Source organism: Castor canadensis, chromosome 8 (assembly GCF_047511655.1).
Source record: "Castor canadensis chromosome 8, mCasCan1.hap1v2, whole genome shotgun sequence".
Lineage (NCBI taxonomy): Eukaryota > Metazoa > Chordata > Mammalia > Rodentia > Castoridae > Castor > Castor canadensis.
In genome coordinates, this window is record NC_133393.1 from 157,516,502 (window position 1) to 157,542,787 (window position 26,286).

Here is a 26,286-nt window from a genome sequence, read left to right on the forward strand (position 1 = left end):
TTGGAATTGAGTTATTTATGGCAAGGTGAAGGAAGGCGCAGATGAATTAACCCACATGTGGACGTGTATCTACTCACCAAGGGTTTAGCCAGCTCTTGCTCTGTGCTACCGGCTTTCTGGGCACTGGAGATGTGGCAGTGAGAACAACCTCTGCCTTAAGGAGCTGGACTTCTAGAAGAAATATACAGAACACTATCAAACAGATGTCAGGTCCAAGGACACCCAAGTATCTGATGGTTTGGGCTCTCCGAAGGCCAGAGCAGGGGTGCATTGGATCTAAGACTTGAGTAGGGAGGAGGGAGTGAGGAAGGAGCCAGGTGGCCATTGTGCAGAGAGGTCTGGGGACCTTGAAAGAGGAGTTTCCAGTGGGTTTGGGGGATCTGGGATAGTGGAGGGGTACAGGAAAGGGAGGAGAGGGACAAGGGAGCAGGAGAGCAAGAGGAGGAGGAGGAGGAAAGGAAGGATGAGGAGGAAGAAGATGAGTGATGACCAAGTGCCAAGCAGCAAGGCTGAGTAGGCCCTGGGGAAGGCTCAGACATTACTCTTCGGGGGACAGGTGAGCAAAGATGCCTTTTTTGAAGCCATTGAGCCAAGCAAGACATTGCCAGGCTCAGGAAGGGCTGCAGGCTGGAAATCAATGGCCACCGAGACAGAGAGGAGGACCCAATCCTCCCTAAGGGAATTTGAATAGAGTCAAGTACTGTTAAGAAAATGAATGTTAGCCAGGCGCTAGTGGCTCATGCCTGTAATCCTAGCTACTCAGGAAGCTGTGATTAGAAGGATCACTGTTTGAAGCCAGCCCAGGCAAATAGTTTGCAAGACCCTATCTCAATAAAACCCTTCACAAAAAAGGGCTGGTGAAGTAGCTCAAGATGTAGGCCCTGAGTTCAAAGCCCAGTACCACAAAAAAAAAAAAAGTGAAAGTTAATGGCAGCTCCTTAGTGTTCACATTCCCTTCAAACAAGCTAAGCTGTTGGTCGCAGGCCGATCTGACCCCTTGACAGCTCTCAGGCCTCCGCTGTGCCTAGCTGCTTCGAGCAGCTCCTCGTTAGGCAGTTGCTGGACCGTGTCATGGTAGCCTGGCTACTTTGAACCCTTCAGAGATGCCCTGAGGAAGCGCCACTCCAGCTACGAGAAGCATGCAACCACAAAGCTGTGGAAGCCCCAAACCTCTGCCTCAGGAGGCCTCGCTCCAGTCATAGCAGCTCCAGGCAACCTGTAGGAAGGCAGAGGGAGCCTGGGTGAACTCCACCGTCATGCTCACCCTGCAGTTATTCTCACTAAGAGTAGGACCAGGAGTACCTCCCAGGGACTCGGCAAGCAAGCCTGTAATTGGTGCAATGTGAGTCTCGTGATTGGTTCATATGCAAGGCTTGTGATTGGTGGGATTGCAATCCAAACACACAAGTGCCACACCCTTTTCTAGCTATTTCTCAGGCTTAGGGAGTTAGTTTGGGAAGCTTCTTCCCTGGTGTTGCAACATTAAGCTGAATAAAGGCTTCTTTTGAGCCCAGGTGTGATCTTTGTCACAGGTAGAGCAGTTTGGACAAAGACCAGACAAGACCTAAGGCTCCCAGTCCCAGTACTGGGGCAGTGGCAGCAGCAGTAAGAAGGTGGCTGAAGAGTTCTAGGGCAGAAACTGCAAGGAAAGACTGAAGGGTAACGGCAATATTGAGATGAGAGGCTGTGGAGACCTGCAGGCAGGAGCTGAGACAACAAAGGGTTAAGAAAGTCGAGAGTCCCAACGTCCAAAGCTCAGAAGCTGGACCTCTAGCCACAGGATGCTGGCACTCTAAGCTTAGAATTATAAGCCTCTGCCTTGGGCAGCTGGAGCAGTAAGCCTCTGCCTTTGAAAGCTTGGCGGCTTGGAGGCACAAGCCTCAGTTTGGAAGCCCAGCTCGTGGGTCTCTGAAACCCAGGTTACTGCTGCTTAGCTATGTGTAGGTTCTACCCAGATAAAACAGAAGGACCCCAGCCAGCTGTCTGTGCCACCACCACCCGGAGAGAGAGCGGAGGGTGGGGGAGAAGTCAGGTCTGTGCATTTTCCCAGACAAGCCCTGCAATTGCTGGTGTGAGGAGGACAGGAGATGGTGGCTGAGGTCTTGGTGTTAGGACTGGATCAGCACACAGGTGCCGATTTGGAGCAGAAACAGCTGCACTGTTTTGCTGGTTGAATCACGAACAGATATTGGCCATGCCAGGGTCCAGCCTCCCCGAGTGCACCCAGGAGATGGGCACCAGGTGGGCATATGTGAAGATAGGTCGTTTGAGTCCAGGGAACCTGCAGAATGTTCTAGAAGGGAGTAGAAACTGGGTCAGAATGGAAGGGGTCCATTCTGAGAAGAGTTTGCAGATAGAGGATATGAGTGCTGACTCTCTCTAGGTACAGCTCAGGGCACATATGATGAAGATGGAGCAGGCTGAGGAAGGGAGGGAAGGAAGAAGGTGGAGAGCTGGGAGCTGGGTGCAGGCCATGTAAATCCTGGTGGACCTTGTATGGGTTTGGTGTCAAGAGTGCTAAGAAGGAAATTACCAGAAAGTTCTGATGAAAACCATTTAAATTCATTTGAGGGATTTGAACTGACAGGGCTGGTTGACTGTCAGGTGAAGAAGACTTCACCATGTCAGGGTGAGGGGTGAGGCTGGCCTGGCCAGCAGCACAGGCAGGTGACCTGAGGTCAGATCTGGGTAGCTTGTGAAGGTGGAGGACAGAGTGAAGAAGAGAGAAGTGGGGTGCTGCTGCTGCTGGGGTGCCAGGTGAAGAAGAGAGAAGAACAGAGAGGAAGTAGACTTTATCTTTTGGGGATGCCAGCAGTACTGGTTAATTAGAGGAGACAGGTCCCCATGTGCAGACTGAAGCAGAGGCAGTGGGAGCTGGGTGTGGCAGGCTGGGTCAAGTCAAATGTGTCACCAAATGTTTGGCAAAGCTTGGGAGGAGGGATGTGCGCTGTTTGTGGATTTCAGGGGAGCTGTGCTACAGGTAGCAAGGAAACTCACAGGATGGCATCCTTACGGGATGGGCTGCTGGCAGAGGTCAGGGATGGAGGAGACTTGAGGAAGCAGCCAGTGGGTAAAGCTTTGTTTGGCCAACTCCCCAAGCCAAGGAAAACCTGAGGTCCTGGTTCACCCTGAAACAATACAAAGGGACCCCTGACAGGACTGTCTCGAGGGAATGTTGCAGGTCAGTGCTCACACCCAGTGATGACACAATGACATCAAATATCGTTTCAAATTTAGTCTTACGTGGTGAGCAGATGGTATATGACAGCACCGAAGACCCCCTTTCTCCCCATGCCCCTCTGTCTGCACCTGCTCCCAGAGCTCGCAGGAAGGACTCGGAGGCAGGGTGGAGATGTGAGATTCTTCTGAGAATCTTCTCAGCAGTTGCAAATTCAGCATTCAGAGCCTGCACAACTGTGCTTTGCATCTGCCTACACCCCTCACTTTCCTGGCGCTCCAGGAGCAGTAACAAATGGTGCTGGACTTGGTTTGTTTCCATGTGCTCATTTTCAGTGTAAGAAATCTGATCCACTTCTGTGCATTCATCTTCTAAACTGTGACCTTGAGTTCACATATTGGCTCCAGGAGGCTTGTGTGCATGTGTGTGTGTGTCTGTCTGTCTTTCTGTCTTTGGTAGATTCCTTGGGAATCCTCCTAGGCAATCCTAGCATCTGAAAATAGAGTTCTGTTTCTTCCTTTGTGATCTATATGGCTTTTGTTTCTTTTTCTTCCCTTATTGCACTTGCTACCACTTCCAGGATAATGTGGAATGACAGTGGTGAGAGAAGACAGGCCTTCTGCCAGTCCTGGGGAGGAAGCATCTGTTTCCATCCCTAATTGAGATGTTAGCTGCTGGGTTTCTGTGGATAATGTTTGTGACACTAAGGCAATGCCTCTCTATTCCGAACTCGATGAGAGCTTCTGTCGTGACTATAGGATGCATTTCGTGAAATGATTTTCTACATCACCTAGTATGACTTACCATGATTCATACACGAGATGTGACTGTGTGTTTGGGACACACCTTTATTCTGTGGAGAGGGAGGAGTCCATCGATGTACTTCCAAATGCCGAAGCAGCCTTACACAGAATAAATCCCGCTCGATCTGGTGCTTAGCTCTTCCACACACTATTGGATTCAAGTCACTAATGTTTTCTTGAAGGTTCCCATGAGAGAGAGTTCTGCAATGCCTCTCTTCTCTTGTAGTCTTTGGTTCTGTTATCAGGTCATATGATTTTTTAATTTTAAATTAGATGATTATCACTGGTGGGGTGGCTCAAGCACTAAGAACTCCTGCTTGGCAAACATAAGGCCCTGAGTTCAAACCTCAGTGCTGCCAAAAAAAAAAAAAAAAAAGATGATTACAAACCCAGTCCAATGTATCTGAATTTCACCAGGAGAGACAAAGTCAGCTGTCATGTCTTACAGGGCAGGTGAACACAACTTCTAACCGGTGTAATTGAGAATGTTAGGATGTCATATCAACCACCGTATCAACAGTCACGATCATCCTACGTCCTTCGCTGAGCTGCTTCCAGAAGGGGTGGGGTGTGAATGGCAGCTCAGGGACATGTCAGAATGTCATCGTGGATGTCACGCCCACCCTTGCCATAGCACAGTCTGGATGTAGGTCTGTCCAGACTGTTGTTGGGTGTCTTGCAGCAACAAGTCTGCCAGTTGTGGGTGAGCAGCTAGTCACCCCGTGCCTGTGACAAGCCTGACATGCCCTCTGCAGAGCCTGTTCTCACCTCTGGACAGACAACCCTGCTTCAGTTCCAGCAGTACAGAGGAAATGCAGCAGCCCTTTCCAAGTCATAAACTCATGGGAACGGCCAGGCGGAGTCTGTGAAAATGCCAGCCAAGGGGTGGAATAATCTCCAGCGAGTGACCAAAGGCTCTGAGCTAGCCAGCCTCACAGAGCTAAAGCCTGTTGTTAGAGGCAGAATTGCTGGGCACAGTTGAGGCTCAAACGGGGAGAAAGTCTCCATTCCAGATGAAATTGCTTCACCTTCAGAGCAGTCTGCCTCTGGAAGCAGAGACCTTTCTGGAGGAAAGTCAAGTCCAGCAATTTGGCTGGGTTTCTCTGTGAGCCTGTGTTTACCCAGCAGGAAGAAGCCAGGGCAGGTGACCTACAGACATTGCAGATGGGACTGTCTCAGTGGAGGCCTGGACAGTGGTGCCACTGTCACTTGGGTCTGTTTGTATCTCAGTAGAACAACTGGTGGTGGAGTAGCACCCAAGCACAGGGACACAGGCAACTTTCCTTCACTGTCAGAGCCCTGTTGTGTGGCTCCTGGAGGCCGCCATCCATGCCATGCTCTGACTCGCTCTGCTTGGCTCTTGTTTTCTGAACTGTCTGGGGCTGATGTCAGAGCCCCACTCTTCACAGGCCCACATTTTTATCCATGAAATGAGCAGATTGAGAAAATCCCATGTCTTGGAACGCAGCTGGTCAGCACCCCCATCCTCATCCTTGCTGCAGGTGTCCCTTACATCCGGCCCCACCTTGACTGGCTCCAAGCTGCAGGAATCTGCAGTGGCAGTGGTCCTGGCATTATATTTGGTGACTTATTTAGATTTATGCAGCACACACTAGAATCATGCGCACATAGAAATCGAAGGAGAAGCAGCCATGGTGTGACAACATTCTGGGTACCATCCATGACCATTCTGTGTGTTCCAGCAGCCACCATCAGGCACCAGACCAAGAAAAGGTTATTTCCAGTCCCCACAGTGACAGGCATGTTCCTGCTCACTGCTGAGCTAACTGAGCAGGAGATGAGATAAGGACTGGGATTGCTCCACACACAGGCTAGTGAAGAATCCACCAGACCTCGTGCCTTATGGTGGGCAGCATACAGCCCTGGTATGCCAAGCTCTCCTGGATCATGTGACCCTGTGCTCAGGACCATGAAAACAAAGTGGAGATGGAGTTTCCAGCTTAGGTTCCTGTCCTCCACACACCACAGCAGCTTCTTCCCTCTGGCCCGTGTCGGCTGAGACACTCTTGGTCACCTGGAGCCCAGTCAGTGTTCCCCACTCACCTGGAGCTCCAAGGCCTGTGCACAGGGAGACAACCTAGCAAGTGGTTTTTGAGGATGACTGTGAGTAGGAGGGGGTGTTCCTCTCAGAAAGGCCCTGCAGAGGCTGGAAGGTATGTGCTGGGGACAAAGACGATGGGGAGGAGGCAGAACCCCTATGCCTGCCTCCACACCCAGATGCCCTCGGTGAGCAAGCCCACCTCTCTCTTATCTTACAGGGCACACAGAGTCCGCCTTTCCTCCCACTTGGCCTCACCTCCCTGAAGGTATGAGGATTCCCCGAGAGAGCATGGCCCCCAGACCCCATCCCAGTCACATTTCCCAGGGCCCATCTGCTCCTAGTAGTCCTCGGTATCCATCTGAGCCCACCAGCATCACCTCTGAGCTATGCCAGACTTGCAGAGCCACCCCAGACACACAAAGGCACAGACTCAACAGGCAGGACTTAGGAACTGTATTTTGGGGTTTGATTAGTAAAGCCTCCATTTGGGGGCTCTGTCTGTGGCCCAGTCACCCTGACCCTGTAATTAGTGACACCCTGTGCGCCAACCCCATCTGCTCCACGGACACTCATCCAGCACTGCACCCACAGGAGAAGGGGAGGAGGAGACCCCAGGTAATGACTCTGAATGACAAAGCCACACTTGGGGAGAACCTGCATGGGCACTTACCTAATCACTTCTTCCAATCTTCCCACCTGGCTCGCCCTGCTTTTCATAATACAATTTAATTTTTATGTACAGATCTTCCTGAAGGGCACAAATGCATTTTCACTTTATGCCCCAGTAATTCAGTTTTAAACCAAGCATAAAAACTCAATAAACAGCAAAGAGCTAACTGCGTGTGCGGGGCCCGTGACCTTTCACTGCTATTTTTGAATAAATAAGAAAATGGGCAGGAGTCACATATGAAGCCCACAGAAGATTTTTCCATTGTCTGTTAGAAAATCAGCCGGAATTGACAATAATTTGATAGTTCATGCTTGAGAGAGCTCCCAATTGGGAATGTGCGGCCGGAGATTGGCTCTCAGGGCAATCGCACGCAGATCTGGTGCTCCCTGACCTTGAAACTGCGCCCTGTTGGGACGCCATAATGAGTGCAGAGACTGCAGAGTCCCCAGTTCCGACGACGAGGTGAAAATGAGGCTTCACGGAGACACCGCACACGTAAAACTTTTCAATTGTCTTCTCAAATATCGCTAAGCGCGGGAGACCTGCGTCCCGGGCAGTAACAGAGGACAGTTACTGCAGGGATCTGAGTGAAACAGCCTTCTCAAGACCCATGGAACCATCTCGTGATTGACTGGCACTGGAGTCCCCTTAATCCCTGGCTCAGAGCCGGGCCCCTTCAGTGTACATCAGACTCGGGGTCCCAGGCTCTTTCTCCAAGGATGGAGTGTGTCACCCTAGCTGTTAGAAAGTGCCTCTCCTGCCAGGTGTCATGTTGCCCTCCCAGAAGGCAGAGGCAGAGGATCCCGAGTTCCAGGCCAGCCTGGGCTACATAGTGAGTCTCTGCCTCCAAACAACAACAAAAAAGTGCTGTGGTTTGAAGCCAGGGAGGCTCCCTCCCTCCCCACTGTTTGCCAGGGGTCCTGGGCCACTCTGAAAAACCTGCTCCTGAGCTCTGATTCCTGTGACTCTCGATGTGACAAGTGCTGTTCTGGGAGATTCCTGACTCTTGACTTCAATGAGTGGGACATTTCCTCGGTCAGCCTGTGACTGACCATGTGAACAGTCTCCCTTCCTCCTCATCTCTCCCTCCCTCCTTTCCTCAGAACACCTGCCTCAAGTAGTTAGGCTGGGTTAGCCAGAGCCACACTCTCAAGGGCTGCCAAGCCATCCTGGACACCACACTGACCAGCAGCTGACAGGTTCAAGTGAACAGATGCAAAGGGCAGGCAGACCCAAGAGCTGGGCTCCTGAGAGCGAGACACTGCTGTGATCTCTACAGAACCTGGGACAGGGGGCCTGAGCCGTGGGAAAGGGACAGAGATTCAGAGCAGTGTTGAGGCTATCTGGTGCTGATATGGAGGCCAAAGACAGAGGGACAGAACAGCAACCCTCTCTGAGTGGCAGGGAACCTGGCAGGGGCTGGCTTCACCCATAGTCTGTGAGATGAGGTGAGCTGACAAATTCACTCAGCTTCCAGGTAACAAGAGGCCAGCTGACATCAGAACGCACCCTGTCTTGCCCTGCTCATTCCTTTGAGGACCCCACTTCCACACTGGTGGCACTGAGGCCCTTACCGAGCTCAAGGACCTGCCTCTGCCTCTGGGGGGGGAGGGGCATGTGTGTACATGTGTTTGTGTTTGTGCACAGGTGTGTGCGTACATTGTGCAGGTTGGCAGGCATGTGTATAGAAAGGCTGGGACTCAGGCATCTGAAAACCACAGCAACCTGCTTGCCATAGGTGGCTGACATCCATGGCCTTGGTTCAGTTCCCTATAGAGACCCTGAACTAGCCCCTCTGCACGCCACCACCCCCAGCAAGCCAAGCTGTCATCAGAAATGGGACTGTTTTTCACCTGGTACTTTGGATGCTCACAGCAGCATGTAAGTGAGACCCAGGTGAGGTCACATCTGTTCAGTCTCAGATGATATCCCCTTCCAATTAAACCTGAGACTGTTCACACACACACATTCTGCTCCTAGGCCACCGTGGGAGGCAAATGGGGCTTCTGCCAGGGAGACCCTCACCTGGGGGGTGCAGGATGCATCTTGCTGGCTCTTGGCCATGCTTGGGAGAGAAAGAGCCCCTTGCCAGCAACTAGGAAGCCAGAGGAAGGCGTCCCAGAGACAGATGAACAAAGATGAGCCTTGGGGAGCCAGGAGCAGGCAGGGCCAGGGTCCTGTGCTTAGAGTGGTCAAGTAGACAGAGGTTGAGGATGAGTGAAAGCTCAGGCCAACACAACCCACGGTGGCAGGGGAGGGTCAGGCCATGGTGAGGGAAGGAGGTGGAGGTCAGAGTGTGGCTCTGCAAGGTCATGCTGTGAGGCCCCCGAGTCCCAGACACTGCTGTTGCCCAAGGCCTTCCTGGGCTGTGACATCAGGGTATGTGTGCAGGTGCTGTGGGGTCACCTGGGAAAGTGACCCAGGAGGAAGATAAGGCAGATGGAAGGGGCAGAGGCAGGGACAAGGGTACAGGTCATGGAGGGAGAAGAGACCAGGCTGTGGTGGTAGTGGGGTCCCAGCCTGTTGAGACACAGACAGAACCTTCCCACCAGGTGTTCCTTTGTGGCTTGGGCTGTGACTGCGGGATGTAGGCAAGGGGGTGGGAGTGTCTAGAATGAGGCAGCCATGCTGTGGCACAGATGGAACTCCTCCAGCGTTTGCACAGAGGGCCATAGGGACATTGGGAGGACACTGGAGAGGCTGCATTTTGGCATTGTCCCTGACCACACTCTTATAGGAGACTTTTGCTCTGAAATCTGGAGAGGGACATGCAGGGTAACTCCCAGACAGAGGCCGGGACCTAGAGAGCAGGGGTAGACTTTCAGAGCCAAGTCAAACTTGGTCTAAAGGAAGGAGCATTCTGGAAGGGGTGGTGGCCGATCGTGGCTGAATGTCCTGCCATTCTTTCCCAAGTCTCTGCCCATGGAGGGAGTCCAGCTGTTGCCCCATCTGTCCAATCCACACCCAGCAGCTGTGGGGACATTGTCTTTTTCTCCCCCTTGTCTCTCCAGCTTCCCACGTGCCTGTCCTCCTTTGCAGGACAGCCCTGTTACACAGCCCTGACCCCTGGGATTGAGCAGTCCCTGGACAGAACCACAGTGGACAAGGGTTGAGAGTGGCTGGGCTAGGTTGTGGGTAGGGACAAGTAGGCAAATGGTTTCTGGTATCTCCATGCCACTGCAAACTTCTCTGGGCTCCCCTTCATTGCTCCATAAGTCCAGACCCCAAATCAGCCTCAACAGAAGAAAAATAAAGCAGGATCAACAAGTACAACTCACCTAGCTCTTGAGAACCATGGCGTGGCTGGGGCTAAAGGAGACCAGTCCACCCGGAACAGTCTCTCAGAGGGCTGGGGGTATGGAGAGGGGAGTGTGGGCACCTCTGGAAAGACAGAATCACAGCCATATCTCAGGCTGACAGGTGGAGTGTTTCAGACACTCAAGGGTGAGCTAGTTCTGCTGTTGCCAGGAATCCAGGTCTTTGTAGAGTTGGATTTTGTTGCCTAAGCAACAAGACCTCAGCAGATGAATGGAGTGGAAGGACTGAGCTAGAGAGGTAGAAAGGCAGTCCAGGCTGAGCCTCAGTCTCCCTGTCTGTACATTGGGGCATTATAGAGGCACCCACAAAGAATCTAGCTCGTTTTTTCTGAGGTGACTGTCCTCCACTGTGTGCCAGAGCCTGATATTCATGTGCTGTCCAGATCTTGCATATCCAGTGTCCCCATAGCCAAGTGCCACACTTCCTCAGGGCTCCTGCAGGCATGGTGGATGTGTCTAAGTGCATCTGCATCAGTACCTGGGATCCAGAGCAACTGTGCAGGCCTGTGGCTTGTCTGTAGGAGGTGCTATTAGCCCAGGCGAGGAGAGGGGCTTGAGGCTCTCTGAGTCTCTGCCCATCTGGCTGAGATCAGGGCTGACACAGCTCCCTCTGTTGCTCTTGTCCACAGGCACCTCAGAGCTGGTTTCCACCTGACCACCCTGCCAAACACCATCTGCCTCTCAGGGACAGAACCTGGAGGAGGATGGGTCCACTACCCCATGGACCACACACAGTTGTCGCCTGGGCCCCTCTGTGTGCCTTGTAGAGGGAAATTTGAGTGGAGCTGCATCCTGATGGACAGGTAGCTCCATGAAGAATTCCCTGCAGAGGGAGCTGCTTGCACCACTGCCTCTGAGCTTAGCGCCTCTGCAAGAGCTGCCTGCTGCCTTCGCTCCCGCACTGTCCACTTGTGAGCAGAAGATTGGAGGAGGGATGGACCCTTCCCAGCACTGCGCTGGACTTATACACAGTGGACACACAGTGACTCAGCTGACACGGGCCATGGGGCTCAGTATAGGTCGCCTTTCTGCTGTCTGTTTCTGGTACCACTCTAGAATCTGAGAGAAGCTTCTTCTCTCAGACCCATGAGACCATGGCTGCAGGGCTCTGCCCTTCCTCTCTGGGTGGTGCACGAGACACTGTCCAAGGTCCCTTGGCCTGGGTGCTCCACACTGAGCCTGGGCCCAACGTGGTGTCTGCATGTGGGTTTTGGTCCCTAGAATGGGCAGTTCCAGCTCAGTCTCCTATCATCCGTCCCATGACTACATCCAGAGCCCTGAGTCATGGGGTCCTGTCAACTGAGACTTGCTGGGTCAAGGATGGGGGCTGTGAGCAGGCTGGTCTCCCAGAATGGACCCTTGGCAGATAATACACCTGGCCGCTTTGCAGCCTCGACTACTAATCTGTAAAATGGTGCAGGGGATGCTCAAGTATCAGGGTGAGGCAAGATTATCAGTAAGAAAGCACACTGCAAACTTTAGGGCCTGGCACAGTGGCTCACACTTGTAATCCTAGCTACTCAGGAGGTGATCTAGAGGATGGTGGTACAGTGGCTCACACCTGCCTGTGATTCCATCTACATGGGAGGCTGTAAGTAGGAGGACTGCAGTCCGAGGCCAGCCCAAGCACAAATTTGAGATCCTACCTAAAATATGACTTAAACAAAAAAGGCTTGGGAGCATGACTGAAGTGGTAGAAAACCTGCCCTGAATAAAAAAAAAAAATTGTAAACTTTAAGGTGCTCCACACATGTAACCTCACTTCTCACTGTGAGGACAAACCAGGTTCCTTGTGGTCAGAGAGAGTTTATCTGATCATCTCCGATCCTCCCCAAGTCCGCAAATGACTGTGTGAGCCACTGCTGAATGCAAAAGTTCTGAATCAACCTGGACATTCTTAACAGGCACCCACACTTCTCATGGGCCTGGGAGTGACTCCCGGCCTGTCTACTTCAGCTCTGGAGGACCTGAGGTTTTGCATAACACCCACCAGGACAAGCTGACCAGAGAGCCAAGGCCTGCAGCCTTCCTCTTGACCTCTCTGGGTGGCCTCACCCAGATCACCCTGGAAGGTGGCACTGCAAGTCCTCTGATGTTCACTATGGTGAACTCAGGGCAGCACTGAGTCAGGGCAGTGGAGGGAGAGAGTGACTCAGGAGGAACCAGTCTCAGGCTGGTTGCTCTGGTCCCATCCCAAGGAAATCTCCCTTGTCCTTCCTCTCAGCCAGAGGGTGCACTCTCAGGGTTGCCTGATGCTAACCACTGCCAGGATTGTCAGGAGACACGGAGGATGCTTAATGAAGAATATGAGGGCAGGAACCTTAGGGTTTTCTGAGTGACAATTTTTAAAAAGCCCTTAATTTTTTTTAGAGCAGTTCAGGTTTCAGCAAAACAGAGAGCAAAGTTTATATTTCCACATCGCTTTTCTCCAACACGCACAGTCTACACATTTTCAACCCCTCCCTTGTTACAGTGGATGAAACTGTAACATCTGCATGTCATTGTCACCCAGAGGCTGTAGCTTCCCTTAGTGTCACCACTGCGTGAGTGGGCACTGATGGTTTTGAACCTTCTATGGGTTTGGCATGCACCCACCATTGTAGGATCATAAAGAGTGATTTATGCCCTAAATCCTTGGTGTTCTGCTTATTCTGCCTTCTCTTGTTCCCAAACAACCACTGGTCTCCAGTTTTACCTTTTCCACATAGTTGCAATTCTGCAGTGTAGACCTTTACAGATTGGCTTCTTTCACTTAGTAATATGCATCTAAATTCCCCCCATGTCTTTTCTTGGCTTACCAGTTCATTGCCTTTTAGTGCTGACTACTATCCCACTGTGTGGATGGTCCATAGTTTATTTAACCACTCACCTATAGAAAGATGGATTGGTGCTCCCAAGTCTGAGCCATTATGAAAAAAGCTGCTACAAATATCGCTATGCAGGTTTTGTGTGGACACAGGTTTTCGGCTCCTCTGAGCAGATATCAGAGGGAGCACTGGGTTACATGGAGGTGCAGGTTGAATTTTAATGGGAAAACGCCAAGCAGAATTCCAAAGCAGCCGTGCCATCAGAATTCCCAGAAATGAGGGAGATTCGCTGTTGCTCTGTGTCCTCTCCTGGCCAGCACTCGAGGTGGTCAGCATTCCATGTTCAGGCTATTCTAAAAGGTGTGTAGAGCTAGCTATTTCTTTAACCTGCATCTCCCTAAAGACACATAATAAGGAACATGTTCTCTCTCGTTTCTTTGCCATCTGAACCTCTTCTCTGGCAAGGTGTCTGTTAGGGTCTTTGGCCATTTTTAAATTGTGTTGCTGGTTATTTTTGAATTTGCATTCTTTGTTTATTGTAGCTAACAGTCCTTTCATTGGTCACCCTGGCAGGGCAGGGAAGGGGCTGGGCACCTTGCTGCAGCCTTTGGAGCTTGAAAGGCAAGGCTCCCTGGATGCTAGCTTGGGGGAACAGAGTTGTTTTGCTTTGTTTTATCTTTTTTCGGGGGGTGGCTTAGGTAGGAAGATGACTGTCAGTGTTCTGCCTTGCTATGCTGCTCCTTTCCTGGTCCCCTGTCTACAGAGGGACCCATTCCTCAGACATTAGCATCTGTCATTGGCATTTATGGGTTGTGGCTTCTTCAGCGCTAGTGTGGGCTGAGACAGGCAGAAAAACAGGGTGCCCATCACCACTCCTTGCCTGGCTCCAGAGGTTCCAGCAGCTATGCCTGTTTCTTTCCATCCTTCATAGTCATCATCTGCATGTGTTATATGTAATAGGCAGGATTTAAAATTGTGCTTTCAGGAGGATCTGGGAAGAGGGCTTCACCTCCTTACAGATGAGATGAGACACAACGAGCTTAGTCCTAGGGATTGGCAATGTTGGTGGGTGTGGCTCTGTGGCTGTCATTCTCAAAGCTTATCTCTCTGCAGGGCTGTTCCTCAGGCAACCAAGTCCACCTTCACCTGGAAAGGAAGGTGCTCTAAGAACTGCACCCCTGGGTTCTGCAGAGGACCACATGGACTCGTGACCCTCTACAGGGTGGGACTGTAGGGAGCCCTGGATTTGTTGGGCAAGTGTTACATTCCTGCAAGGAATCTGTCTGCATTTTGTCTGTGTCCTGAGACTTTGAGGGAGCTGAATTTAAAAGTAATAGACTAACTAATTTGCAGAGGAAATTTTAGGACACTATAACATTCAGGTCATAGCATGGTTATTGCTGGCTGCTTTTATCCAGCTGTATAATGAGAATCAGAAGCAAAAAGCAGAGTATGATGACTTTGCAGTTTGGTCAAAAAAACCAATGTAAAGTTGGGGCCAAGGAAGCCATGGTTTTGGAAGAGATGAGCACCTTAAAAAGCAGCCAAGTACATTGCACCAAGACAATAGGAAAGAAGCCTGGAGGTCATCTCAGGAACTGCCAGACCACACCCATGGCAGGCTTTGAAAGAGGAAACCCATTTGAAAGACTCTCCCTTGGAGAGAGAGTGCCAATTACTGCTTGGCCTTTGGGCTAAGATCAAACAGAGAAGAGAGCACCTTGGAAGTTTCCTGCTTGCACAGGGCCACCTAGGAACTTGTTTCCCCAGGATTCGTTTCACTGTGCTCTGCTGCCCAGGCACTCAGAGGCCACTGCAGCTGGAGTTGGCTTATCTCTCCAGCTGGTGGCAGACCTTGGTGTCATCCATGTGTTGATGGTCCTGCAGGTATGCAGAATGCAAGAGTTGTGGAATCATGGAGGCTTCCACCAGATTTCAAAGAAAGGCCTGAGAGGCCAGGCAACATGTGACAGGGTCAGTGTCCCTGCAGGCAGCTCCTGAGAGGTGATGCGTGAGAACGAAGCCTGAACTGCAGTGGAGACCCCAGGATGATGGAGTGAATAGGAAGGTGGAACTTCTCCTTAGGAGAGCTGTAGACATCAAGTGGAGCCAGCCCAAGACAGTGGCCCTGTGGGCTACAATCAGTGAGTGTAAGGGTGGGGCTGCCCAAGCTGATCGAAGCTCACATCACACCACCAACGGCCCCAGATGTCACACATGGTGTTACAGGATTTAGTGTTTGCTCTGCTGGGTTTCTGTCTTGCTGTGGTCCCATCCCTCCTTCCTGTGCTCCCAGTGCTTCTCTTTTCAAATGAGGATCCTTTCTGTGCCATTGTATCTTGAAGTACATTACTCTCTTTTGATTTTACAGGGACTCACAGATGAGAGCTTGCCTTCAGCTTCACGAGAGGCTCTGGATGTAGACTTTTGTGCGGTGTTGGAACTGTTAAGACTTTGGGGACTCTTGGGGATGGACTGAATGCAGTTTGCATTACGAAATGTCCAGCAGCCTTGGAGACAGATGGTGTGAATAAGAAATGGCCTCCACAGGCTCATGTGTTGAATGTTTGGCTTCAGCTGGTGGTGAGATTTTGGGAGGTTCTGAAAACCTCAGGAGGTGGTGTCTACATACAGAAATTAGGGCGCTGGGGTGTGCCTTTGAAGGTGATGTGGTGCCCATCCCCTCCCGTCTCTCTGATTCTTGTCCACCATGAGGTGAACAGCTTCCTCGTCCAATGTTCCTGTCGCCATGATGTTCTGCCCAAGTGCATAGAGCCAAGAGACCACGGACTAAACCTCTGAAACCATGAGCAAAATAAATCTTTCCTCTGTTAAGTTGTTTCTGTCTGGTATTTAGGTCACGGTGACAATAAAACTACTACAGTTATACTCTGGTCTTTGTTCATGAGGAGATGTAACGTTTGTTTTTCTGCATGAGTATTCAGCTAACCCAGCGTCCCAAGCACCTGGTGCTCCACAAGGACACCTTGATCATGGATCCAGTGGCCCTATGTGTAAATCTGTTCCCACCTGGCTCCTTCGGTCTGGCCAGCTTTGCCCTCGTGGCCCCAGCCGGTCCTTATGAGCGCCTTTTCTGATAAGCCTGGGTATCAGGTAGAGTGAGTCCTGGTGTGAAAGTGAACTTCACAAGTCTGTGTTGCTCAATTTGTGGTCAGTCTCCATGGCTTTGCCGATGACTTGTCAAACATCTGAAATGTTCCTGCCGGGTCAAGGGAACCAGGTAGTCCCTCGTCTTCTTTCTTCTGTAATCTCAGACAAAGTCTCAGGCTATCATTTTCCCGATCGATTTTGAAACTGCTTCTCTGGGATTTGCAAACCCTACCTCTGCATTGACATGAGGACTCCCACAGTCACCTGACAAAGTGACATATAGCCTGCCCCATGTCTCTAATCTGTTGAGTACCGCTCAGTGGTGTGCACTCTGGTGGACACAGGAGGACACAGAAGGATGGGTCACACTGGGTCTGTCTCTCTGGCACTGCCGCTCTCAGAGGGGCTGCCTGCCATCCTCGACCCCTGTACACCAGCTGGCTGTCCATGTGTTTTCCAGCAGTGTGTGCAGTGACAAGGACACTCAGCTACCTGCACCACAGTCAGCATCCTGAGCCCCCTCCTGGCACACCTGTGATATTTTTTTCCTTCAAATTTTAGAAAGAACCCTATTAAGTCAATTTACCAAAAGCCCTACTCCTGACATCTGAGCAGGTCCCTTGTCCTCCACCATCACCAAGTGATGTCTGGTCATTCATTCTGGCCTCTGTAGTTAGAATCCTATGAGTTGGCTTAGGCAGAATCCCCCTTACCTGGTGTTTCCTTTTGGTATCTCTTTCTCCGTCTCTCCATCTCCCCCTCTCTCCCTCTCTCTCTTGTTGCTTTTGTTTGGTTTGGTTGTTCATTTGTTTTGTGAGACAGGGTCTTGCTCTGTAACCTAGTCTGGCCTGGAACTTGCTATTGTAACCCAAGCTGGCCTCCTTCCTCAGCATCCCAAGTGCTGGGGTTGCAGGCAGGTACCACCATGCCCTGATTTCTTTTAGCATTTTTTCTGTCTCCCTGATCCCCACGTGCATCATGACTATAAATCCCCACTTGCTGGTACTGCACGGGGCATCGAGCCCCATCTCTCTCCCTCCTGGCACAATCACATTCCCACACCTGTGGCCTCATACCTGTTGCAAAGTTCCTGAATGAAGTCTGATTTAACACGTGTTGCTGAATGATTGCTAGCATGTATCAAAGTGGCCTGTTTCTTCTCTTAACACAGACACAACCACGTAGACACAATCCACACTGTTGGGAGATACAGTGTTAAAAGCAAACAAACAAAAAACTAAGTATTCTCCAAACCCAGAAAACCGCTCCAAAAGGCAGTGGAGAAAGCAGACGGTTTTATTAATGAGTAAGTGTTAAACTCAGATGTGCCGCTCATCATGGGCCATCTGCTGAGATTCCAAAGACAGAAGAGACTCTCAGCCCCCAAGCTGAGAGTCAAGACCAGCAGGTGCTAGACCTCAGGGAAAGGCTTTAATGGCACCTTCTGCCACAAACCCTGAGTCCTGACTTCATCCTGGTGACCAGAGGAAGGGAGTGGGGAGACCTGGACTGGCTTTATCCAGAGGAGGAGAGCAGCTCAGGCTCACTGGAGGATGCAGCTCTGCAAGTTGGAGGAAGTGCCCCAAAGTCATGGTCCACCTCTCACAGGAGTGGGGGTGGGTGCTGAGTTCTGAAGCTGCTGAGGCTTGTCTGACCCTTGCAAAGATTTGCACGCTTTTGAAATGGACAAAGAATGACATTTTCAAAGAAATGGAAACACTAGCTTAAGTCTATTTCCTTCCACAAGGACAGTGGAGCTCTTTTATTTGCAGGGAGCAGGGCAAAGGATACTGGGGTTTGAACTCGGCCTTAAGCTTGCTAGGCAGGTGCTCTATCACTTGAGCCACATCTCCAGCCCTTTTTGCTTCAGTTATTTTTAAGATAAGCCTTGCTTTATTTCCCGGGGCTGACCTGGACCCTTACTTCCTATTTGTGCATCCTACATAACTGGGGCAAGAAGTGCGTGCCACTCACCCAGACAATTGAGCTCTTATTTTTAATTCGAATCTTCCCTTATGACACACATCCATGCAGTTGCATGCATGCTCAAGTGCACATGCAAACACACGCCCCCCCCCCTTGGTTCTTTGATCTGTCATCACGAGGTGTACATACCCCCCACCCTGTGGCCCTTCAACCTGTCCCAGTGAACAGAAGCTGTGTTCTCTCTCAGCGATGGCATGGGAGGGGGTGTTGATACTCTCGGTGCTCTGCTCAGGTGGCATGAGTCTTGCCTCCTGGTGCTTCCTCCAGGTGTCACAGCAACCGGGAAATGCAACTGTCCTTGAGTCTGCCTCCTGAGTGGGCATGCCTTCGAATTCTCACTTCTGCTGCTGCTGAGCCCACAGAGACAGCCCTCAACTCCTCTTCTCTGAATGTCTCCATTAAGGCCTTCAAGCCAAACCCAGAGTGAAGATAACCGTCACACAGCCTGGAGGAAATTAGGGCAGACTCCCAGGAGGGTGGATCTCCTGTCTCAGGTGCATGGAGTGCGGTTTGCAGAAATCCTTCAAGGAGCTTCCATGTGAGCTGCTGCAGACCAGACCACATTCCTTCCAAAGACAGCAAGAACAACTGACCGCTCACAGAGTTCTCCTGACACTGCACACTGCTAAGCAGGCATTTCCAGGTATCGATTCGCCATCCATCTCCATCTGCTCCTTGCAGGGAGATACAGGGGCCAAGACCCCAGCTTGACCAGCAAAGACTGATGCTGGACAGATCACAGCCATGGGAAGGGAATTCCTCCAGCTCACTCCACTGGGACACGACTGACAAACTCTCCTTGTTTAAACACAGGGATGTTGGGTCTTGCTGTATCTGTATTCAGCAGACAACATGGTGGAGCATTAACTCCTGTGGCCCTGTCATTTGAACGGGGACACTGGACCAGTGCTGCTCAGCACACCCCATCTTGCCCACTCCACATCTAACATGTACTGAAAACACCTTCCTCTTTTGAAACACGCACGTGGATAGCAGACATAACTAACGTGTGCATTTTGAAGACTAATGCAGAAGAAGAAGACACACGTGAATGTTGGTGACCCAGCAGCATCTGATCTAAGAAACTGAACTCAGCCCTTGCTTTAGGCCTCCAGAGCTCCCTCAGTGGCTGAAAACTGCATGTTACTCCCCCAATACAATCATGCTAAATGTTATCATTTCCTTGGTTTTTCAAATCGAATTCTTTGACACATAGCCCTAATAATATGTTATTTTCTTTTGAACTTTGTATAAACGGAATGATGGTGAACGTATTTTTCTATGGCATATTTTTCTCTAGATAAACATGTTTTGGGGAACACAAAGCTGAAATTTATTAGTTGTCATTGCTATACTGTCCCACACTGCGTCTGTGCTGTATGTGAGTGATTCTCTGCTGGGCATTCCCTAAGCCATGCTGTTAGGCACATTTGCACACACCTCTAGGTGCATGTAGGAACAGGTGCGGACTCTAGCTATCCCAAAGGATACACTAAGGATGGATGTGCTGTGTTGTGAGAGATTGTGGGTCCACACGCACCAGCTAATGCCCAGTGAGCTGTGCGGACTCCAGTTCCCACAGCAGCCTGTGGGGCTCCACCATCCACAGGCTGGGCACATTTGTGGCATGCGTGCATATGTACATGTGTGTACATTTACATGTGTGTGAGACAGGGTGCAATAGCTCATTCCAGTTCACATTTCTTGGCTTATGAAAATATTACGTATCATTTTGTATATTTGTCAGTCATTTAAACTTCCTCTTCTGCATCTTTTACTCTGTCCTTCCATCTTTCCTTACTGAAGTGTGAAGTCTCTGCATCTTCTGAGCACAAGTTCATGGTCACGCATACATCTTGTGGCAGTTTGCTCCCTTTGTGGCTCGTTTTCTCACTTTCTTGACTGTCTAATGGCCACACACTGCTTCTTAACTTGACGGGGTTAAAATGATCAGATTTTGTTTCCTAGCTTGTGTTTTCTGTCTTGGAGAAATCCCTTTCTCCTCCATGGACATTGAATTTTTCCTCTGCATTGACTCCCAAGCCTTTTACATTTGGTCTTTAATCCAAATATAATTAATTTTTGTATATGATGGGGATTTGGATCAAACTTCACTTCTCTTGGAGGGGTAGCTAGCACTAATTATTCAAATAACTGTGTGATATTTCCTTTTTCTTTTTAGTAAGTTGTGGTACACATATTCTGTTTCTACTTTCTCTGTTCTATTTCGTTTTCAGTGCAGGTGGTCAAGAATTCTTGTCAAAAGAAGGGAGAGAGAGAGGGAGGGAAAGGAAGAGAGGAAGGGAGGGAGGGAGAGAAGGAGGAAGGAAGGAAGAGGAAGGAGGGAAGGAAGAGATGCTGTGATTTTTTTTAGAATTGAACTGATCTCATTCAGGAGAATCAACATCTTTATAACAGGATCCCATACACTCACTACACCTCTTGAAAATTTTAAGTCTTATTTGATCTTTCAGAGATTTTACAATTTTCTAGAAAAATGTCATTGATATTTTCTTAGAGTTATTGTTATGTCAGAGTTAATTATTGGAAATGCTACATTCTTTGCTTTTCCAATGCCTGCTTTCATGGGTTTAACTGAAGCAGTTGAGAAAAGGATGATTTGTTAATGTGGAAAGGCACACACTTGAGTGCCTACCCAACCATGACTGGGACAAGCCCACTCACGAAGGCCACTGTGCCTCCTCCTGGCTGACCCCTTGCTGGCCTCAAGAAGCCATGTCTGTGCTCAGAGGTGCAGTGCCCTGGGCAGCCCTATCTCCTCATGTGGCCATGTGGTTGGAGCTTGATGCTCTTCTTCCATCACCGTCTCAGCGCCTCACAGTCGCCTGGGCAACCCTCACTTGTGTGGGACAGCAAACATGTCATTTGGTTCTTAAATGGTCAGGGGAATTTACCTTTTGAAAATCTGGGTCTTGGACTTTACTCTTGGAAAGAATTTCTGTCTCTGATTCCACTTCATAAAAGGTTAGTACAACCATTAAATTTTCTTACCTCTGCTCCAATTAGATGTGTTGTCTTCCTTGTGGTTTATCTATTTCATTTAATTTTTTAAATTAGTTGGTACTGAATTATTTATATTATTGTCTTATTTGTTCATTTTGGCTGCTTCTGTAGTTAGAGACTCCTTTGCCTAACCTGCAAGCTGTTTTGGCTTTTTTCTTTATACACACCCTTCATGGAGATTCACAAATTTCTCTCTTCTCAGGAAGGCACTGTCTGACTTGTCAACCTTCAGGTTCAAGTTCAGGGATTCCATTCATATTTTTGGTGGTACCGGGGTTTGAACTCGGTGTCTTCTGCTTGCTACACAGGCTTCCTAGCATATGAGCTATTCTGTGTCCTGTTGTCTTCATGCTACTTTGATTTCTATCCCATTCATTTTTTAATTTCTTCATTTATGCATTGTTCTGAGGGTTCTTGGCACTTTAATTAAATTGTCAATTTATGCAATGATACAATGTCAAATTACTCCATAGGAGAACATCTCTGCCTTTCAGTTTACTCATATTGTTGTAAAATCTGTTGACTGATGCTTTTATTTTATTCCTTTTAAGACCCAGTAAAATGGACTTTTTAAACCTGGGTATGGTTACATAATTTTTTTTGTATGTATATGTTTTGAGACAGGACCTTGATGTGTATCCCTGGAACACTGGATCCCCCTGCCTCAGCCTCTTCCACTCCTGGCTCAGTGACGTGAGTCTTAGCTCTTGTCCTGCCTCAGGAAGGCCCTGACACTCAGGGCACAGGTGTGATCTGCCGCCACCAAGACCTCCGGCTCCCATGGCAGTCCGCCCCATCTGGTCCTGATCTGGTCCTGATCTGCTCCGCATCCCAGCGCCCTGTCGCTGTGAGAATGCCACAGAACAGAGTGTGCGGCACTTGGGTCCATTCCTTTGCAAGTGCAGAGGTCGCCATGTGGCCTGTGTGTGAACAGGAGCCCATCACGGCTGAGTGGTGTCCAGTGTGCCGCCCCAACGTGTGAGTGCCGTCGTTCTCAGCTCGGACATCCACTGTCAGCTTCAGAGCACGATACCAGAGCACATGGGGAGGACCTTTTACGGAAGGACAGTGGGAAGCATTGGAGCAAAGCCTGTCCCGCCATATCCGTCAGCCTGCTCCACTGGCTCCTCTGGAGCAAGGCATGGAAACCAGAAGAGCTCTTCCCCAAGGCATCCATAGTGACCAGAATTCCTGTCGCCAAAGTGGGCACAAAACCTAGAAAGAGCCCTCTGTCCCTCTTCTTTTCCCTTCTCTGACCTCATTCCCAATGGACCCTGGCCACACCTGGAGGAGGGAATGAGGCCCCAAAGAGTCTGTGCAGCCTGCTGAGCAAGTGTCCGTGTCCTCACATCACACATGTGACCAAGTACACGTGTACACAGGTGTCCACGGCTCACTGAGACTTTGGGTCTTCATTTCCGAGGACTCCTGTATCACATAAAATGTAGACTAAATAAGTGTGTCATGCTTTTCTTTCATTGCCCCATCTTTCATTACAGGATTGTGGGTGGTGCCCCTAGGATGGGTGTGGAGGCCTCGCCCCTCTGCCCCAGGCCATGGTATGGGTGCAGCAGTTGGCCAATTTCTCTGTGAAGGACATTTGGGGCTATGAGCAGAGTGACGATGAGCGCTATCGACATTTTTATATGAACCAAGTCTCACCTCACTTGGACAAATACATGAAAGATGGGTTGGGGGGAAGGTGACCTTTTAACTGTAAGAAACTGCCAACCTAAGAGTGACCGTGCCATTCTGGCCTCCCACTGTTGCAGGATATTCAAACAGGGAAACAGGATACCAAGGCTTTTCAGGAAGAAATATTTATTAGCGTGCTGGCAGCAGCACAGCAGATTCACACCAAAGGCTGAGCCCGGAGAACAAAGGGGCCTTGCCTTATACACCCTTGCATGCAGGCTACAGAAGCGAGAAGCAAAGTCAAACCATATATGGTTGCTTGTAACTTCACTGGCTACTTCACTCTCAGTGCTATGCAACCGTTTCCAAGTTTAATTCTTTACGTTTCAGTTTCCTGCCATGTCTTTCCCTCCCCACACTACATAACTCCCCCCCTCCTTTGATGCTCAGACCCATCTAGGGTCAAAGGGCATCATCCTGTTTTAGGGGTTTGTATCTCCACAGCATCATTACATGGGTGGTTCTTTTCCTTTCTATAGTGACCTCCATAATGTTCCTGACAGACTGCAATACCAAGGAAACCAGGCAGGGTGACATCAAACAGGCTCCCAAGACAAGAGCCATGTCCCTATCGGGTCTTGAATCTGCCCAAGGCAGAGAACCAACCTCCAAACAGACTTTTTGGGTCCCATCCTTTCCACACCTGTACAGATACATGTGCCATCTTTCTAATATTAGTGGCAATTTCTGTTACTGCTTGACCATGGAGACAGCAGTCTGATTGGTTAAATGCGGCACATACTCCCCCTTCCTCGGCTAAAAGATCGTCCAAGTCCAGGCAATTTTGATATATAGCGGCTTGCATTTGGGTCTGTTGCTTGGCCAGTACTCTAGGACAGAGGCAGTCTGGTTGGTAATAATTTCTCCGACTGCCTGAAACATAATGATTCTGTTGAGCAAAGAGATGGGGGTCCAGTAACAACAGCTCCCATCCTGTGCCCAGATGGCTGGTCCATAGGTCTTGATGATCCTCTGGGAGGCCATTTGTCTTCTCTCCATCTCAAGGTTCCCCTCCAGGTCCTTTTTTATTCTAGGCTCCAGAGTTTCAAAAAGGGGGACCCCCAACTGTTCCCCTTGGTGGTGGGGCAAGAGGAAGAACCCAGGCTGGATAACTCCTAGTACAGATTCCTCCCAAGTCCTAGGGAGTTCGGTATAAGCTGCTTCCCACATATCCAAAATGACCCATCTGGTGCCCCCCCACCACTCCGGGTCATTATCGGTGAGGTTGCCCCAATATTTGCCAATCTCAGGGATGCTTGGAATGGGTTCGCCTCACCAGTAGTAGAACAATTTAAGAGGTTGTCATTGGTTGGAGAATCATGACATTGGGGACAGTTTTCCGATGGGGGCACTGTCCAATACCATTTAGGCTCATTGTGCCACCAGGTTAGATTAGTCCCATTCCAAGAGTGTACCCCTTTACAACGGGTTCTCCCCACCCGCTTTTCATATTCTGGCCTTGTTCTTTTGATACATTCTTCCCCAATTACCTCTGATGTGAGCGCCCAGGTCTGAGGTCGGTTACTCTCTTGTCTAGCTATAGACTGATTGCACAATAAAAGTTGGTAGGCATTTAAACTGGTCCCTTTTCAAGGCTATTCCTCACTCCTGAGGGCACCTCCACACACCCAGCAGTTTAAGACGTTTAGTTCTTTAGCAATCCTTTCCACTAGGTCTACAAAAAGATTTTTCCCTATTGTTGGGAGGTTTCACCCTTTGCCTAATTCACTTTTGATCTCACTATGCAGTGGTCCAGTGCTTTGATTGGCAGCCAGCCCCAGTCTGGGTGAGAGTACCTTTGACACATGGTGTGCTGTCTCTCTAACAAGTTGTTCCCAAGCTAGGTCCTGAACTCCTCCACCATCAGAACCTTCCCAGCATCCCAAATAGGTCCAGCAGACCCACTGTCCTCACTTTCCTTTGCAAATGTAGCCCGCATTGTTCCCCTCACTCTGGGACTTCCAGTATCGCTTACCAGCAACCTCACAAACCTGAGGAGTATATGAGCCAATGTTGGCAGGTGTGTGATACAACATAAGGCTGCACAGAGGATCTCTTATAACATTCAGTACATAGGGGAAACTTTGCAAGAGCCAATCCAAAAGGTGAAAGTTTAAGTATGTAGAGGAGAGCAGGTGTGCATCCCATGTTCGAGCTTCCGCCATGTACAGACAAGTCAGCTTCCAGAGTGACGAGAGTGGGGTGTTATCCCATTGTTTGTGGTCTCCTGTTGTTTCCCAGGAAGTAGGGTCCTGCCGAGGAAGGGCACAGGCATTCTGGAGGGTGATCTTGCATGGTGAGGCTGCATCAGGGATGCGCTCCCACTCAAGAGAGGCTGGCTTCACTCTGCTGTAGTGGATCCAGGGGGTAATTTCTGCTACTTTAATTGCAGTGGGGGCAGACAAAATAACAACAAAAGAGCCCCTCCCAGGAGGTTTTAACAGTTGGACATTCCATTCTTTTACCCAGATAGCATTCCCTTGTTTGTAAGGGTGTGTGAGGGTTGTCAGGCTAACGGGAAGTCTCTCTCGGACCCAGTCATTGATTTCCAAGAGTTGACCCAAGAGCCTGCATCTGTTGTCTCAAGTTGAGGTCACCTATTTCTTTGAGGTCCCCTCATCTACCCTTGATTAACGGGGTGGGCATCCATAAAGGACTTCAAAGGGTGAAAACCTTCTCCGCTTCATGGGGCTTCACCTGATTCTTAGTAATGCTATAAATAGTAACTAATCCCACTGTAGATGGGTCTCTTGACATAGTTTTTCCAGCTGTAATTTAGGGTCCTATTCATACATTCCACTTTTCCTTAACTTTGGAGATGGTAGGCCATATGCAACTTCCAGGTGATTCCTAGGCCCTTAGCTAGCAGTTGTCCAATTATCTAATGCAATAGACACAGGAATCCTTTAATAGACATCTGACCACCTCTTGGGCCTTCTCAGTGTGTGGGAGGAAGGCTTCCACCCATCCTGAGAAGGTACGGACAAACACCAATAGATACTTGCATCCTTGAGCTTGTGGCATTTCAGTGAAGTCCTCGATCAAGTTTTCAAGAGGAGTTCTGCCAACACTCTGCACCTGGGGCAGTGCCCTCAGTCCTTGCCAGGGATTGTTTTTGGCACACAGGCTACACCTTCTGCACACTGCCTTACTTATGCTGCAGAGTTTGGGCACACAGAAATGCTGGGCCAGGGTGGCCTTGAAGGCTATTCACCCTGAATGGGTTCCTTCATGGAACTGCTTGACAAACGTGAGAGCCAATAACTCAGGGATGGTGATGCGACCACTGGCAAACTTCCACCATCCTTCCAGTAGAAAGCTTCCCTGGTTCAGTCTTGAACCAAGCCTGTTCCTGTGCTGTGTACAGTGAGTCCCATTCAGTGAAGAGATCTAGGAACAAAGCAGTTGTCAGTGCGGTTGGGGCCTGTCCCCCAGTGAGGACTGCCTGTTTGGCCTCTCTGTTGGCTCTCCAATTTCTTCCAGCAATTTTTGCACCTCCCTTTTAGTGCCCTCAGCATGTATAACTGCCACCCATTTAGGGGCTCATACAGAATCTAGCAGTTCAAGGATCTCTTGCCCATTCTTGATACTTTTTCCTCCTGAGTTAATGAGTCCCCTCTCTTTATATAAGGC